We start from the raw sequence: 18321 nt of genomic DNA, 5'->3' as shown, positions 1-18321 counted from the left end.
ACGGCCTGAGGAACTTGCCATCCCAGAACTTGCCTGGCGTGTAAAAGGTGGCTTCCCGAGTTCTCCTACAAAATGCTGGTACAAAGGAGTCAAGTCATGCTGCCTAGCGTTGCTGGCTGTAGGATATACAGAGCAGTACCCAGGACCATGAGGAAACTGTTTCCTAAGGAAGACAAGTCATTTGGAAGTGCATAGACAAAGGAATATCTAGGGCAACATGTACATGCCCAAGACAAGATGCATGTGCAGAAAGAATCAGGGTGGTCCCTACGCTTGGGCCTGGAGCTATTCTCCAAACTCACTAAATGGATAAGCTCTGAAGGAAAGAATTCACACAGGTCAATCTGTAAAGACTAGGTAAGGTGTTTTTTTTTTCCTCTTTCCTTCTTCTTCTTCTTTTTTTTTTTTGTTAACTCCTGGCAATCAAGGAAAGCTCAAGCATAACACTATTACAAGTTTAAGGAACAGACACCCCAGAGTCTAAATTCCAGCAATAAAACATTAAAATGAAAAAGGATCAGGATTCAACAAAAGGTTGACTGTCTTTTTTTTTTTTTTTCAATTGTGGAAACATATATACAGCCTAAATCTTCCCATTCCACCCCCTCCCTAGCATTCCATTAGTGGGATTAATCACATTTAGAATGTTGTAATGCGATCACCTTCCCACCTTCCATTACTAGAAATTTCCCTTCACCTCAAACAGCAACTCTACACTTTTTTTTTTAAATTTATCATTACAGTTTATGTATTTTAGATCCTGTAGGAAGTAAATAGTGGAGTCATAAATTAAAAATACAGTAGTATTGGTATTTATATTTACCATGTGATCTTTACTGGAAATCTTTATTTCTTTATGCAGTTTCAGTCAATTGTTTAGTGTCCCTTCCTTTCAGCCTGCTCAACTCTCTTTAGCATTTCCTATAGGACTGATCACTGGTGATGAAGTCCCTCAGCTTTTCATTATCTGGGAATGTTTTCATCTCCCCCTCATTTTTATCCTCCAGGTGTTTGTGAATTCTCCAAGTCTCTGATGGTTATTGATTTCTATTTGTATTCTATTGTGGTCAGAGAATGTGCTTTGAACAAATTCTTTTTTTTTTTTTAATTGAGGCTTGTTTTTATGTCCCAGCATATGGTCCATTCTGGCGAAAGATCCGTGATGACTAGAGAAAAATGTGTTTCCCAGTGACCTGGGGTGTAATATTCTATATACGTCCGTTAAAATTCTCTGTATCTCTCTCTCCTTTCTTTATTTCTCTGTTGGTAGGGCTCCCTTTAGTATCTGAAGTAGGGCAGGTCTTTTATTAGCAAACTCTCTCAGCATTTGTTTGCCTGTGAAAAATTTAAGCTCTCCCTCAAATCTGAAGGACAGTTTTGCTGGATAAAGTATTCTTGGTTGGAAATTCTTCTCTCTCAGAATCTTAAATATGTCATGCCACTGCCTTCTCGCCTCCATGGTGGCCGCTGAGTAGCCACAACTTAGTCTTGTGTTGTTTCCTTTGTATGTGGTGAATTGCTTTTCTCTTGCTGCTTTCAGAACTTGCTCCTTCTCTTCAGTGTTTGACAGTCCGATCAGAATACATCTTGAAGTGGGTTTATTTGGATTTATTCTATTTGGAGTTTGCTGGGCATTTATGCTTTGTGTATTTATATTGTGTAGAAGGTTTGGGAAGTTTCCCCAACAATTTCTTTGAATACTCTTTCTAGACCCTTACCCTTCTCTTCCCCTTCTGGGACACCAAGTCTTTTTTTTAAAAAGAACTAGTCCGTCTCCAAACGCCAACCCCCAGTTTCCCCATACCGCAGCGCGGCCACAGGGCTTTTAGCCGGCTTACTCACTTGTTTCAGAAGGCAGACTCCCAGTTCCACCAAGTGCACGGCCCCTGTGGTTTTAGCAGACCTTGTCCAGCTGGTGCATTGCTGAAACTGGTGTTCTGGGTCACTTTCTGGTTTTTATCCAGTATTTTTCACAGAGGTGTTTTTTGCCCTGTCTCACCTAGTGCCACCGGGACACGTTTTTCTCTAGTGATCTTAGGTTCTCCACCAAAATTAATTTTTGACATTTTCATTACCACACACACAAAAATAATAAGAATAAAAATTAAAGTGAAAAGGAACAATTAAAGTAAAAAAAGAACACTGAGTACCTTTTGTTTTGTTTTTTCCTTCCCCCATTTTTCTACTCATCCATCCATAAACTGGACAAAGGGGAGTGTGGTCCATATGGCTTTCCCAATCACACTATCACCCCTCATAAGCTACAATTTTATACAATCATCTTCAAGATTCATGGGTTTAGGCTGTAGGTTGATAGTTTCAGGTATTTACTGCTAGCTACTCCAATTCATTAGAAACTAAAAAGGGTTGTCTATATTGTGCTGTAAGACTGCCCACTAGAGTGACCCCTAGGCTCCTTTTGGAATCTCTCTGCCACTGAAGCTTATTTCATTTCCTTTCATATCCCTCTTCTGGTCAAGAAGATGTTCTCCAACCCACGATGCCAGGTCTAGATTCCTCCCCGGGAGTCATAGTCCACATTGCCAGGGAGATTCACTCCCCTGGGTGTCAGATCCTATGTAAAGGGGAGGGCAGCGATTTCACCTGCCAAGCTGGACAGCCAGTGTTTTAATCCACCCCGCACAAGGCGGGTGGCAGTGGAGATTTACAGATGTCGTACTTCCTCAGGCTGAAGGAGACAGCTGAAGGGCTGCATTTGCTGGGCAGACCAGTAAAGCACAGATTTAGGGAGCTTTCAGAGAAGCTCTTGGCACCCTTCTGATCCCCTGTCCACGGCACCTTGGAGTTGGTCTGTGTACCTTTGTGGGTCCCTGGCCCATTTGGCTTGGAAAGACTGACCTGGGAGCATTGCTTCTGGTGTGTTCTTCCCCAAGAATTTGTCCTCCAGGCAAAATCAGTTTGAGACAACAAAAGCAAGGTAAAAAATTATAGAGGTAGACAATCTGGGTCAGAGTCCTGGTGGCTTCAAACACCATGAGACAGAAGTCTGTCTCCCGGTAAAACAGAGGGACCACCAAACTCTTATAAAAAGACAGGGGAACTCCAAAAGAACTAACAACCAAAAGCCCAGGGCAGACCAGAGACCCAAGAAAGACAGGGAAAAAAACCCTATACACTGCATTCACTTTGGGCAGACTTTCCTGATAGGAGGACTAAAGCTCCAGAAAATCTGTCATATCACCAGTAGGTTATGAAACCAAGAAACAGACATCTCAGGGAATAAATAACAGAGTTAACATTTAGAAATATTAAAAGTACAATATGCAACAAAAGAGTATAAGACAAACAAAGAAACAGGAAATGATGGCCCACCAAAGGAAGAGAATAAAAATCCAGAAAAGAGCACTGAAGAAGACAAGAATATGGACATACCAAACAAAGCCTTTAGAAAAATGATCTTAAAAATGCTCAAGGAAATGAAAGAATTAAAGGATATCAGGAAATAATGAATGAGCAATGAGAACCTTAGCAAAGACGCATAAATTTTTAAAAGGAACCAAACAGAACTGGAGTTGAAAACCATAATAACTTCACTTAAAAATGCCTAGGAAGGTTTCAAGAGCAGACTGGAGCTGGCAGAAGAAAGAATCAGTGAACATGAAGAGAAAACACATGAAATGAGTTAGGCTGTGGAACGGAAAGGAAAAGGAATTATTGAAAGTGAAAATAACCTAAGATACCTCTGGGACACCATCAAGTGCACCAATACACACATTATGATGGTCCCAGAAGGAGAAAAAATGGGTAGACAAGTATTTATTCAAAGAAAGAATGACAGAGAACTTTTCAAACTTAAAGATGTGAATATACACATTCAAAAAGCTGAGAGAACACCAAACAGATAAAACATGGAGAAAAATACATGCTGTCATATACTGATCACACTAGTGAATGCAAAGGACAAGGAGAGAGTTCTGAAAGTTGCAAAAGAAAAGCAAATGTTACATACAAATGGGTTGCAATTAGATTGAGTGCCAATTTCGCATCAGAAACCATGGAGGCAAGAAAACAGCAAGTTGAAATATTTAAAGAGCTGAAAGAAAACAACTGCCAGCCAAGGATTTTATATTCAGCAAGGCTCTCTTTCAAAAATAAGGGAGATTAAGACATTCTCAGATAAACAAAAGCTGAGAGAGTTTATCACCACTAGACCTGACTTATGAGCAATGCTGAAGGGAGTTTTTCAGTCTGAAAGGAAAGTATACTACACAATGGTTCGAAGTGGCATAAAGAAATAAAGACCAATAATAGGGAAGGTTGGGAGGAGATGGGTTGTTTTGGGTGTTCTTTTCTACTTTTATTTTTATTTTTATTATTATCTTTTGGAGTAACGAAATTGTTCTTCAAAAATTTAATGTGGAGAAGAATGCACAACTATATGATACTGTGAACAACTGATTCTACACTTTGGATGATTGTGTGGTATGTGACTATATCTCAATAAAATTGCAAGAAAAAAGTGTAAAAAAAAAAAAAAAGAAAGAAAGACAAATAAAGACCGGCGTAAAAGTTACCATTAGGGTAATTATAAAAGCCAGTATTAGTGTAGGATATTGTTTGGTGCGAAAATGCAAATGCATAAAGCTAGGTTTTTGGATATACAATGTACAAAGATATAAGTGGTAACAACTACAAAAAAATGGGGAGAGGAACAGAGGGGTATAGGAAAAGCATAAGTGCATACTACAAAGTTAAGCTGGTATGAAACTAGATATGACTGTTCTATATTTAGGATGTTAAACTTTAGCCTCATGGTAACCACAAAGAAAAGAGATGGAGAATACATTCAGATAGAAAAGAGATGGCACTATTTATGGTAACACACACACAAAAATCAAATAAATATAAAAGTAGGAATTAACGGAAGTGAGGAGCAAAAAAGGTATAAGACTTACAAAAGCTAAATTGCAGAAGAAAGTCCTGTATTATTAGCAGAGAGTTTATAGGTAAATGGATTGACTGTCCAGTCAAAAGGCAGAGACTGGCAGAATGGATAAAAAAGCATGACCCAAGTATACGCCGTCTGCAAGAGACTGACCCTAAATTCAGAGATACAAGGAGGTAGAGGGTGAAAGGATGGAAGAATATTTATCACTCAAAAGTGGTAACCAAAAGAGAGCTTGTATACTAATATCAGATAAAATAGACTTTAAGTAAAAAAACAGTTACAAGGAACACAGATGGTCATTATCTACTGATGAAGGGAATGATTCAACAGGGAGATGGTAAAAATTATAAATGTATATGCATCTAACAACAGAGCCCCAAAATATATGAAGCAAATACAGAGTTGAGGGGAGAATCAACAGTTTTACATTAATAGCAGGAAACTTTAATACATCACACTTTATAATAGATAGAACATCTAGTCAGAAGATCAATAAGAAGTACAAGACTTGAATGATACTCTAAAACAACACACGCCAAACACACACATATAGAACACTGCACCCAACAAAAAGAGAAAACACATTTTTTTTAAGTGCACATGATCATTCTCCAGAAGAGACAATATGTTTGGTCACAAAACAAGTCTCAATTAGGTAAAAAATACTGAAGTCATACAATGCATATTCTCCAACCACAATGGAATGAAGCTAGCAATCAATAACAGAGGGAGAAATGGAAAATTTACAAATATGTGGAAATTCAATGATGTCTTAAACAACCAATGAATTATAGAGGAAATCACAAGGGAAAATAGGAAATATCTTCAGGCAAATGAAAATAAGCAAACTAAACCCAAAGCGAGCAGAAGGAAGGCAATTACAAAGATCAGACCAGAGATAAATGAAATAGAAAACAAAACTGAAACAATAGAGAAAATCAACAAAACCAAAACTTCGTTCCTTGAAAAAAATCAATAAAATTGACAACCTATAGCTAGACTGACAAAGAAACAAATGGAGAAGATAAAAATAACTAAAATCAGAAATGAAAGGGGGGACATTACTATTTACCCTGCTGAAATAAAAAGCACTATAAGAGGATACTATGAACTGTAAGCCAATAAATTAAATAACCTAGATGAAATGGACAAAATCTTAGAAATACACAAACTAACTACATCGACTCAAGAAGAAATAAGATCTCAAAAAACCAATCCTAAGTAAAGAGATTGAATCAGTCATCAAAAAACTCCCAAAAAAGAAAAGACCAGAACAAGATGGCTTCACTGTATAATTCTACCAAACATTCTAAGATTTAACTTCAATTCTGCTCAAACTCTGCCAATAAAATGGAAGGGTACACTATCTCTTTCTTATGACACCAATACCCTCCTAATACCCAAGTTAAAGGTACTACAAAAAAAGAAAATTACAGACCCATTTCTCTTATGCATAGAGATGCAAAGATCCTCATAAAAATACTAGTAAATAGAATCCAACAACATGTTAAAAGAACTGTGCACTGTGATCAAGCAGGATTTATCCCAGGTACTGAGAATAACAAGTATTGGCAAGGATGCATACAAATAGGAATCCTTGTGCACTGCTGGTGGAAATATAAAATGGTGCAGCCACTGTGGAAAATAGATTAGTGGTTCCTCATAAAGTTAAGTATATAATTACCATATGACCCAGCTATTCCACTTATAGGCATATACTCAAAAACAATTAAAAGCAGGGACTCATACATAAATCTGTAAACCAATGTTCACAACAGCCTTATTCACAACATTCAAAAGGTGGAAGCAACCCAAATGCCCATCAGCAGATGAATAAACAAAATGCACTATACACATAGAGAGGAGTACTATTCACTTGTAAAAAGAAATGGCGTTCTGATACATGCTACAACACAAAGGAACCTTGAGACATCATGATGAATGAAACAAGCTATACACAAAAGGACAGATACTACATGTTTTTACTTAAATGAAATAAGTAGAATATGCAAATTCATAGGGACATAAAGTAGAGTACAGGTTACCAGGGGCGGGGTATGGAAGGATGAATGGGGATTTAATGCATAATGGGTGTAGCATGTTTGTTTGGAGTGAAAGAAAAGTTCTGGTAATGGATGGTGGTGATTGTAGCACAACAATGTGAATGTGATTAATCCCACTCGATTGTATGCTTGCAAGTGGTTGAGATGGAAAAGTTTACATCTTATATATGCTTCCACAATTTAAAAAGAGAAAGAAAGAGACGCTGAAGAGATAATGACAATTAAATGCAATATATGAACCTGCACTGGATCTAATAATGGAGGAGAAAATGCCCAAAAGGACATTATTGGGACAGATGAAAAGAACTAGAATACATACTGTAAGCTTTCTATCAATGTTAAATATCTTGAACTTGGTAACTCTACTTAAAATGGTTACATAAGTGAATATCCTAGTTCTCAGTAAACGTACGTGGAAGTATTATGTGTCCAAGGAGTATGATGTACACTCACATGTTTAGAAAATAGACAGATTGACAGATGGATGGACAGATAGAATGATACAGCAAATGAGGCAAAATTTTAAAAGTTGGCTGATTTGGGTATCTGGATGGAGGTTATGTTGTATTTCTTTGTATCGGTTTTGCATTATTTTTGCAACTGTCCTGTAAGTACGAAACTGTTTCCAAATTAAAAGTTATTTTTTAAAAAACGAAAATTGAATCCTACCTCACACCACTTACAAAACAGATCAAAGACCTAAATATAAGAGCTAAAACTATAAAACTCTTAGAAGAAAACATAGAGGAAATTCTTGGAGACCTTTAATTTCACAATGGCTTCTTCAATATGACACAATCAATATGTTCCAAATAACAGCTACTATGGAAATGCAAATCAAAATCATAGTGAGATAGCACTTCATACCCAATACAATGACTATTATTTTAAAGAGTGAAAATAAGTGTTAGAGAGGATGCAGAGAAAAAGGAACCCTTATGCTTCATTGGTGGGAATGTAAAACAGAGCATCCTCTACGGATAACAGTTTGTCAGGTCCTCAGAGTTAAATACAGAATTACCAAATAACCTGGCAATTCTCCATCTAGGTATATCCCCCCCCCCAAAAAAAAACAAAAAACAAAACAAAACAAAACTGAAAGCAGGGACTTGGACAGATAAACGTATACTAATGTTCACAGCAGTATCACTGACAATAGGCAAAAGGTAGAAGCAACCCAAGTGTCCATTAATAGATGAATGGATAAACAGAATGTAGTATGTAAGTAATAACAGACTGTTATTCAGCCTTAAAAAGGAACAACTTTCTGATATGTTACAACCTGAATGACCCTTAAAAACATTATGTTGAGTGAAATGAGCCAGACACAAAAGGCCAAATATTGTATGAACAAGCTTGTATGAAATACATAAAATAAGCAAATACACTGAGCTAGAAAGAAGATTACAGGTTACTAGAAACTGGAATTTATAGTTGTTAATGCTTAATGGGTAGAGTTTCTGTTTGGGGTTAATGGGAAAGTTTTGGTTATGAATGGTGGTGATGGTTATGCAATATTGTGAATGTAATTAATATCACTAAATTGTACAGATGAAAAGTGATTAAATGGTAAATTTTGTGTTGTATATATATTATCACAATAAAAAAGAAAATTAAAAGAAAAAGCCATTCTTCTTACTAACTTCTTTTGTTTTGGAAAATACAATTTTCATGAAAACGTTATTTATAATAACTTGTAATTGGTTCATTGTTTTTATTTTTAAAGGCATTAAACATTTAAAAATTTTTCTTTGCTTTACTTTCTAATACAGGACATATGGAAAGATATCACCCATATAATGAAAGTTTTGGGGATCTTAAATGATTTTTAAGAGTGAAAAGAAGCCCTGAGACCAAAAGGTTTGAGAATCGCTGTTCTAGAGAAATGTGTACACACATGCTCCGAAGACAGATAAAAGAATTTTTATAACACTATTTCCAACAGCCAAAAACAGGAAACACCACCAAATGGGTAAATAAATTGTGGTATCGATACAATGGAAAACTATGTAATGATAAAAATGCATCAACTACAGGTTTAAACAACATGGATGAATCTTGCAAATATAATGTTGAATGACATAGGCCTCCACAAAAATACTGTATTATTTACATAAGTTCTAAAAGAGACAAAAGTTAACTACAGATTATAGGAAAATATATTAAGTTTTAAACTATAAAGGGAATTAAAGATGTAATTACCTTTTAGCAGGAAGGAAGGGGATTGTGATAGGTAAGGGACATGTGAGGGGTTGGCAATATTCTATTACTTCTACTTGGGCAGTGGTAAATGGGTATTCATTTCGTAATAAGTAATTGGGCTACATACTTATTATTTATGCATTTTTTCCATGGATATACTTCACAATAAATGTCAGATTAAAAAATATTTTGTACACAAAAATGTATTTATGCATACTCTTTCACTCTACAATTCTTATGAAACTTTGTTTCATAATATATTTTGCATTTGCCTTCAAGAAAATGATAAACCAAAGGCATTGGAAGAAAAGCAGTTACATAACATTGAATAAATTGTTAAAACTCTTTAGGATCAAGTTGTTAGTTTTTTTTATAACTGTTCCATGAAGCATATAGAGTATATGAACATTTCCTAAATATCTATGATATCCTCAGCAAAACAAAGATTCAGCAGTAGCATACATTTGGAAATTCCTGTGTATTATTTTTGTCTTCTAGATCCCTCCTCTACATAAACATTTTTTAAAAAATTAAAAAGCTGCATACCCTATTTTCTCCCACTGTACATAAAGCACAGTGCTTAACTCTGAAGTGTGGTTTGCACATTGTGTTTAAAAATACAGCAATTCAATCTAGGAAAAAACTCTAACACAGATGTTTACAAAGTACTGCAGTAACATAAAAAGGACTCTGAGAAGATCTGCAACAGAGAGAAATGTCTGACTTTGTTTAACTTCATATTTGCAAACTTCATTTCAACAAGGAATTGTTTTCACCTATAATTGTCCTACAAGTATGGTTGGACATACACTGCAATAAGGTTTCTTAAAACTCTAGAATTTTGCTATTCTTATTCATGTCCCAGTCCACAGACTAAAGAATTGGAATGAACACAAACTTCATTGGAGAAAAGAACATCTGAGAAAAAACATATAGTATGACAATGTTGAAACTACATGACCCCTGTGCTCCCAGAAAACAGGGACACTTAAGAAATACCCCCACCCAATTGTGTGCCCAGAAACACTAACAAATGATCATCCTACTCTTGTAATGTTTATTTGAGGATAAGACCTACCCCCACTCTCACAAATCTCGTTTACTTGCTTTTATAAAACCCAAAGTTTACTCCCTCATCTTTGATATGTTCCTTAACAAACGTTCTCCCTATTGCAATAGTCTGAATAGAATCATGTACTTAGCTGTCCAGTGCATTATATCTTTGAAAGGGAAATCCCTGAATTTTTGATTCACCAGTCTACAGTAGAAAAGTCATAGTTCTTTGTATTGGAGAAAAAACAAAACAAAAAACAAAACAAAACAAAAATCAATGTTTTTTAGAGTGATTTCTTAAATTTAGTATGTTTTTTTATGATTAATCTGAGACCAGCAACTAATTGTACCTGGGAGGTCCTAAAGAATCACATTAATAAAACTGTGGAATAATGTCCTACTGAAAGGAAATAATTAATTAAAAACAAGTATTAAAAGCAACCACAGGCTTTCTAAATATATGATTTTGCATTCTACTGAAAAATAAATCATGTACACAGCCCCAATATGAAGTTGCATAAATCATATGTATGTATTCCTGTGCTAATATGTATATTAGAAAACAAAAAGTAGACATTAGAAAAATAAATTAAAATATAAAGATAACTTAAAAAAAAAAAAAGCAACCAAGATGTCCTTTAATAGGTGACTGGATAAACAAACTGTGGTACATTCATGTAACAGAATATTATTCAGCAATGAAAAGAAATGAGCTATTAAGCCATGAAAAGATATGGGTGAACCTTAAATGCATATTGCTAAATGAAAAAGCTGGTCTATATATTATATGATTCCAATTATATGACATTGTGTAAAAGGAAAAACTTTAGAGACATTACGTCAAAGGGACACATGACCAAATGAAAGAGCTCCCAAGGGCCAAAACTAGAAGAATCTGAGTAAAAAATAAAGTACTGTTGGATTATAGCAAAGGATATAAAAAAAAAATTCATAAGACCATACTGATATAAATAAATAATTGAATAAATAAATTAGGGAGAAGAGACAAATCTGTGCAGAAGAATTCCAAATAATTTATGTAAACTCCGCCTCAAGAAGGTGAAGCATTACTCTTCACTCCTTAATGTGGGCTACACAGTTACTTCCATCCAAAAAGTACAGTATGAAAAGGGTGGAAAAGAATAACTTCCCAGTGGTGAGACCTGACAAACACTGGCTCTGCCAGGTGATCAAGGTGAACATCAACAGTGGTAAGAAGTTACTATTTTGGTACTATGTAACCTAACCGCAGTCTGATAGTGAGAAAAACATCATACAAATTCCAATAGAGACATTCTACCAGATACCTCATCAGTACTCCTCAAAACTGTCAAGTCATCAAAACCAAGGAAAGCCTAAGAAACTGCCACAACCTAAAGGGGCTTAAAGAGACAGATGACTAAGTGTCTGGTATCCTAGACGGGATTCTGCAATAGAAAAAGGACATTAGGTAAAAACTAAAGGAATCTGAATAACGTATGGACTTCAGTTAATAATTATATATCAGTATTGGTTCATTAATTGAAACAAGTATACTATACAAAGGTAAGGTATTAACAATGGGAAACTGGGTTGTGGGGGTTATGGGAACTCTGTATTATCTTCACAATGTTTGTGCAAATCTAAAACTGTTCTAAAAATTAAAGTTTATTTAAAAACAAAAGTACTCAAGTTTAAAGAAGGAAAAAAAACAACCCCACAATATCCCTGGAGAGTAGCCAAAAATAGGCACAAGTTTCCTTTCGGAGGGATGAAAATGTTCTAAAATTAGACTGGGAATAAATTAGATTATGTAGTGTAACTACAACTCTGTAATTATATTAAAAATCATTGACTTGTTAACTTTTAAGTGGATATAATGGTATGTAAATTATACATTGATGAAGCTGTTAATAAAAAACTATCCTTGGATAAAATGAGAAAGGTGCTTATACAAAGACTATCCAATTTTATTTAAATTTTGGAGCAGTTATAAACTAGAGCAAAAAAAAAAAAATGTGTCTTTTCTCTCCTCAAAATAATAAAATTGAAATCTCTCAAATACATTAAAACCTGTAAGTCTAGAAATCATCATTTTATTGGCACTGTGGAAAACAGCCTTAAATGAAAATGTATTAATTCTACTCCATATTGTAAGTATGATAACACTTTAATTTTCCTGTTTAAAAATTAGAGATATATCCTAAACCTAGACAGCTGTAAAATGAGTGAAAAAATTAACTAACATATTAAACATTTAAATGCTGTCTATAATAGTGCTCAGAGAAATCTTATCATGTAAGGTTAAAGCTACAGTAAAATAAAACACCACTGAATCACCTATAACTATAAAAACTGAAACAAAAATTAATAAGTATCTTACATAAGGATCTTCCCTTAAAAAGGCTCCATATAGTTACACTATATCTAAATTATAATATAGTAATTCCAATATAAAAATTGACCAATATACAAACACTCTCACAAAACAACTCAAGAAAAGAGCTGACCAAGGCGGCCTTTAATGGGTTCTATTTTTGAAGGATTAGCTGCAATAGCTCAGTGGCTCTATCTTGGATCTAATTCCCTGCAAATGATTTTGATTATTCCAATATCAAAAGGATTTTCTTATAAGATGCTTTTATCTTTAAGGTAGGCTCACTAAAAAAATTTATAGATAGGATCATCTATGGCATTTATTTAACTTACTGAATGAGTAGAAGTTTCTGTGAATGTATTAGTGGTCTACAAACTGGTTGTATGTTCTGCTGGTTAAAAAAAAAAACTTAATCTCACAATATCATTCAGGACTCACTTGCAAATATAATACTCATCATTAGCTAATATCTCAACACACTTCAGGATAAGGCACACTATGTCTACAAAAGAAGCAGGGGATATCTATATATGATAATAGGATGTAAAATGTCATATACATACATCCTACTTCTACTATAGTTAATGTATATAACATTTATAACACATATGAAGAAAATATATAATGCATGCATTTAAACCACCTTGATAATTTTGAAAATTTTTGGCTGACATCTTTTTACATCTGATTAGAACATCATTTGTTTTTACCTGCCTAGTCAACATTTTCATTTGAATGTTGTGCTGGTTTGAATCTATTATGTACCCCAGAAAAGCCATGTACTTTCAATCCAATCTTGTAGGAGCAGACCTATTGTGAGTGGGACCTTTTGATTAGGTTGTTTCCATGGAGATGGGACCCCACCCATTCAATCATCTTTACTGGAGTCCTCTATAAGAGGATAAAAGGTGGAGATATTTTGAAGAGAGCTTAGAGACACTTGGACAGAAACGTCCAGAAAAAAACAAGCAGAGAGCCAAGAGAAGCTAACGTATATAATCCAGAGTTTGCCCCCAGGAGAAGCTAAGACAGAAGCCCAGAGATATTCTGGAGAATGCCACTGAAACCAGAAGCTAAATCCAGGAGAGAAGGCTCAGCAGAGCCAGCCATGTGTCTTCCCATGTGACAGAGGAACCCCGGAAGCCAGCAGCAAAAAGTTTCCTCAGAGAAGGTATCTATCTCTTGATGCCTTAATTAGAACATTTTCATGGCCTTAGAACTGTAAATTTGTGAACTAATAAACCCCCACTGTAAAGGCCAATCCATTTCTGGTATATTGCATTTTGGCAGCTTTAGCAAACTGGAACAGATTTTGGTACCAGGAGTGGGGTGCTGTGATTTGCAAATACCAAAAACGCTGGAACAGCTTTAAAAATGGATAAGGGGAAGATTATGGAAGAACTGTAAAAAGCTTGATAGAAAAACTTTGATGAGACTGTTGGTCTTAGACAGAATGATGAATGCGTCACTGCAAAATGGAAGAAAGACAATCCTTGTTTTAAAGTGGCAGAGAATTTGGCAAAATTGAGTGCTGTTGGTGGATGGAAGGCAGAATTTGAAAGCCATAAGCTGGGATACTTAGCTGAAGAGATTTCCAAACTAAATGTGGAAAATGCAGCCTGGCTTCTCCTTGCAGCTCATAGTAAAATGTGAGAGAAAAGAGATAAGCTGAAAACCAAGCTTGTGGGTACAAAGAAAACAGATAGATAGTTTGGAAAATTCTGAACCTTTGGAAAATGAGTCCTCAGAGAACAGTTCTCCATGTGAGGATTTAACCAAAAATGGAACCAGTCAGACACTGCAGGACAAGACAGGATTGGAAATACAGTTATCCAGAAAGGATTTGTGGAAAGTTCTATTGTCTGGCAGTTGGGAACTCTAAATCCTGCATGCCAAGCAAACACAGTTTTTGCAGGATCTGTATAAACGGAACGAGTGCCAGTCTGGACTGAGAGAGACAGAAAACGGACAGATTGAAGGAAGAATCACTTCAAGTGCAGAACTATGGAAGCCAAGGTCTGAAGCCAAAATAGCTCAGGCCAAGAGAGTAGACCCACCCATGCATGTGGAGAGGCTGAGTTTGCCCTGGAGGCAGAGGGTAGACCTTCTGCCTCATTATTCAGGAAGAGTGCTGCTGCCCCAGGCCTCAGAGAGGGTGGAGCATATTCCCTGGGGATGGGGAAGAGCCCGGCCACCACCCTACTGTTCTGAAGGGGTTGAACATGTGCCCCAGAGATAGCAGAGAGCCAAAGTGTCAACTAGATGCCTGAGGAGGGTGAGGCTGAGAACAAGGTGGTCTCCCCAATACTCAGATATGTTGGAGCAATCACCCAAGTTTTTGGAGACAGCAAGGCCACTGGGTTTAAGCCCTTGGAAAGGATATGACTTCTGCTCTCTCAAGCTCCAAAAACAAAATGTTATTCTATAAATGACTCAGACTTTAAAATCTAATGAAGTATGCCTACTGACTTTAGGAACTGTTTGGGTCCCGTGACCCAAAAATTCACAGGAATTTTTCTTGCATCATGAGCACTCATTAGCCAGAGCCAGAACCTGCTGCCTGCCTCTCATGGGCCCACGGCTCCCCTGCCTCCTTTAATGGCCTCATCCATCTGCCTCTCCATCTTTCCTCACTGCTACAACACTTAATGTAATGAAGACCAGGAGAGAAGCACACCACCCAGTGCCCAAGGACACTGCACACAGCCACTAGTCGCTCTTGCGCAGTCCTCAGGAAAGACTCATGTAAGTTTCTGGCAAACAACCGGCATGTAAATCTAGGAAGGGGGCTCCGCAGCCTCCTCCTCCAAGCTTTTTTGGCAAAATGGGAGGGGCCCTCACAGTCAGCCAAAAGCTGGCCCCAGACTGGCCAGAGTGCACCCAGGCATCCTCCCGTGCAGAGGAATGCCTCTTACCGCCACAACCTCCTGCTCCTCCAGCACACACCAAAGCACCTGCAGTGGAGGGGATACTGGGAACAGGAACAATACCACCACTGGGCCTCAGGAGCCTGAGGGACAACCTAGAGCACTCCAGGGGCACCTCAAAGGGCAGGTGAGGCGTGCTTGCACACCACTGCAGCAAAACATCCTCTCCCCATGGCGGAGAGAGACTGAGCATGAAACAGAGCCAGGCGAGGCAAGCAAAGGATGACCACTCAGCGGGAGACACGCAGAGCAGGACGGGCTGCATCCACACCCCTACCTCCCTCACACAGCCAACAGGCAATGGGAAAGAGGTGATGGGCCCAAAGACAGAGCATGGAGAGCCAGTCCTGTTCCTCAAGAACATCCGTGCCCCCGTCTGACACAGCTTAGGCCTGGCCCAGGAGAGCACAATGCCACCGCATCAATCCTGCCATACTCAGGGTGGGTGGACCCTAGCAAGGGCAGAATTCACAGGGAGCCTGCTTCAACCTTGCAGAACATGGATGGGATGGAAAAAGGGTGGCCGACAACCCTGGGAACGAAATGCTGGCACGCAGCACTAGCACAAGGAGCAGGGGTGTCATGTTGTGGCCACCCTGGGTGCCTGCAGAAGGGAACACATGGGAGAGAAGACCCCACGTGGCCTTACCCCCACTGCCCTTGGGTGCTAGACAACAGAGGTGGTGCACGCGTGGTCCTTAAAGATTATTTTCTTGTAAGACAATAACAGAGCACTAATATCTTCTGAAAACATGTTAAATGGTGCCATCTGAACAAATAGAAAATTACAGATTCAAGTCTAAATGTCAATAATTATAAAAGAATACCTGGTAAGGAAAAAAGTAATGGTATCTTATTGCTAGCTAGAAAATGTTCAAGGCACAATTTTCATTGATTAAATAATGTAATACTACCTTTATAAGGATGCCTAAGCTATTTCTTGGACATAGAAGGTGTTTTTCTTTTTTTTTTAAGGCAAAATCTTGTAACATAGTTGATGAATTCAGCAATTGTACAAGAATGGAGGTATCGTTAAAAGGAAACATTAGTGAGGCGGGGCAAGATGGCAGCATACAGAGTTGTGGAATTTAGTTTGTCCTCTACAGCAACCTGTAAATAGCCAGGAACAACTAATAAATAGTCTGGAACAACAGCTGGGGAACAACCATGATGGTCCACACATCATATACCAGCCTGGAATGGGTGGAATGGCTGAGATCACAGCATAAAAGCTGTAAGTAAAAGCTACAGAACCATGCTGGGAGCCCCCCACCCCCACCCCCGCCATGGCAGGCTAAGCGGCAAAACTTCGCTGTGGGTGAAAGAAGCAGTCCCTACTGGGAGCAAGAGAATATAGCTCAACCTAGCTCCAACCGGGATTTTAATTAACAAATGTGGACTGCTGAACAGACGCTACAAACACAGACAAACCTCTAACAAGCAGCAAAGTACCCTTAGGTCGCTCCCAGTGGAAAGGAGGTGGGGCTGACAAAAACAAAACAAAACAAAACAAAACAGAGGCTTTTGGACATGACTAAGCTTAGAATACTGGAAAATGGCTCTGTCCCAAGAAAAGGAGTACAGAAGACCGGGTACCATCTCTAGCCGACAGGCAAAACTGGGGGCCCAAGGACTGGCTCTGAAAAGGGGCTTTCTTTCCCCTTTTTTTCTCTCTCACTCTGAGTGGCTCAGAGGAGAAAGCCTCAGGCATTTTCAATTCTTGGCTTGCTGACTGAGGCAGGGTGGAGTTAACAGAGTCAGAGAGACAAAGGAATATTTCAAATGCAGGACCCCAGGGCCCTGAGGAAAACAAACCATCAAACAAGAAACAACTTAAGCTGACAATTAAAGGGACCACACCTCTTTACACCAGTGGGGAGCAACAGAACAACAGGCGCCACGAGCTGGGCAGGTTAGGAAAACCACAGCAGCTAGAGGCCTCACAGGAAAGTCTGTCAATCTTCTGAGACACACCCTCAGGTAAAACTGATTCTGAATATAGCCCCCGCCTGAGATATGAATTGTTCTGGTATGGAAAAATCTGATTGGGATAATAAAGGCAACAGAAAACTAAAAATCACACTAGGAAAAATGAAGACATGGTCCAGCCAAAGGAACAAACACACTTCAACTGAAATACAGTAATTGAAACAACTAATTAAAGAGCCTCAAGTAAATAAGCTAAATCAATTCAATGAGCTGAGGAAAGATACGGCAAAAGAGAAGAAGGATGTAAAAAAAACATTGGGCGAACATAAGGAAGAACTCAAAAGTCTGATAAAACAACTGGCAGAACCTACAGAAATGAAAGGCACAACAACTCAAGAGATGAAAAACACAATGAAGACATACAACAGCAGATTTCAAGAGGCAGAAGAAAACATTCAGGAATTGGAGAACAAGACATCTGAAGCCTTATACACAAAAGAACAGATAGGAAGAATGGAAAAATAAGAGCAATGGCTCAGGGAATTGAATGACAACATGAAGCGCATAAATGTATGTGTTATGAGTGTCCCAGAAGGAGAAGAGAAGAGAAAAGGGGCAGAAGCAATAATGGAAGAAATAATCACTAAAAATTTCCCATCTCTTATGAAAGACACAAAATTACAGATCCAAGAAGCGTAGCATAACCCGAACAGAACAGATCTGAATAGACCTACACCAAGACACTCAATAATCAGATTATCAAACATCAATGACAAAGAAAGCATCCTGAAAGCAGCAAGAGAAAAATGATTCATCAAGGGAAGCTTGATAAGACTGCAGATTTCTCAGTAGAAACCATGGAGGCAAGAAGGCAGTGGTGTG

The 18321-nt window shown here is 37.7% G+C and overlaps 1 protein-coding gene across 5 annotated transcripts in view; it reads right to left on the bottom strand.

Moving 5' to 3' along the window:
* SLC25A26 (solute carrier family 25 member 26) overlaps window positions 1-18321 on the bottom strand; it is a 218695-nt gene that overhangs the window by 54140 nt on the left and 146234 nt on the right. The gene's annotated exons all lie outside the window — the stretch shown is intronic.

The sequence above is a fragment of the Choloepus didactylus genome, chromosome 1, assembly GCF_015220235.1.
Source record: "Choloepus didactylus isolate mChoDid1 chromosome 1, mChoDid1.pri, whole genome shotgun sequence".
Lineage (NCBI taxonomy): Eukaryota > Metazoa > Chordata > Mammalia > Pilosa > Megalonychidae > Choloepus > Choloepus didactylus.
This window is presented reverse-complemented; position numbering and strand designations above follow the sequence as displayed.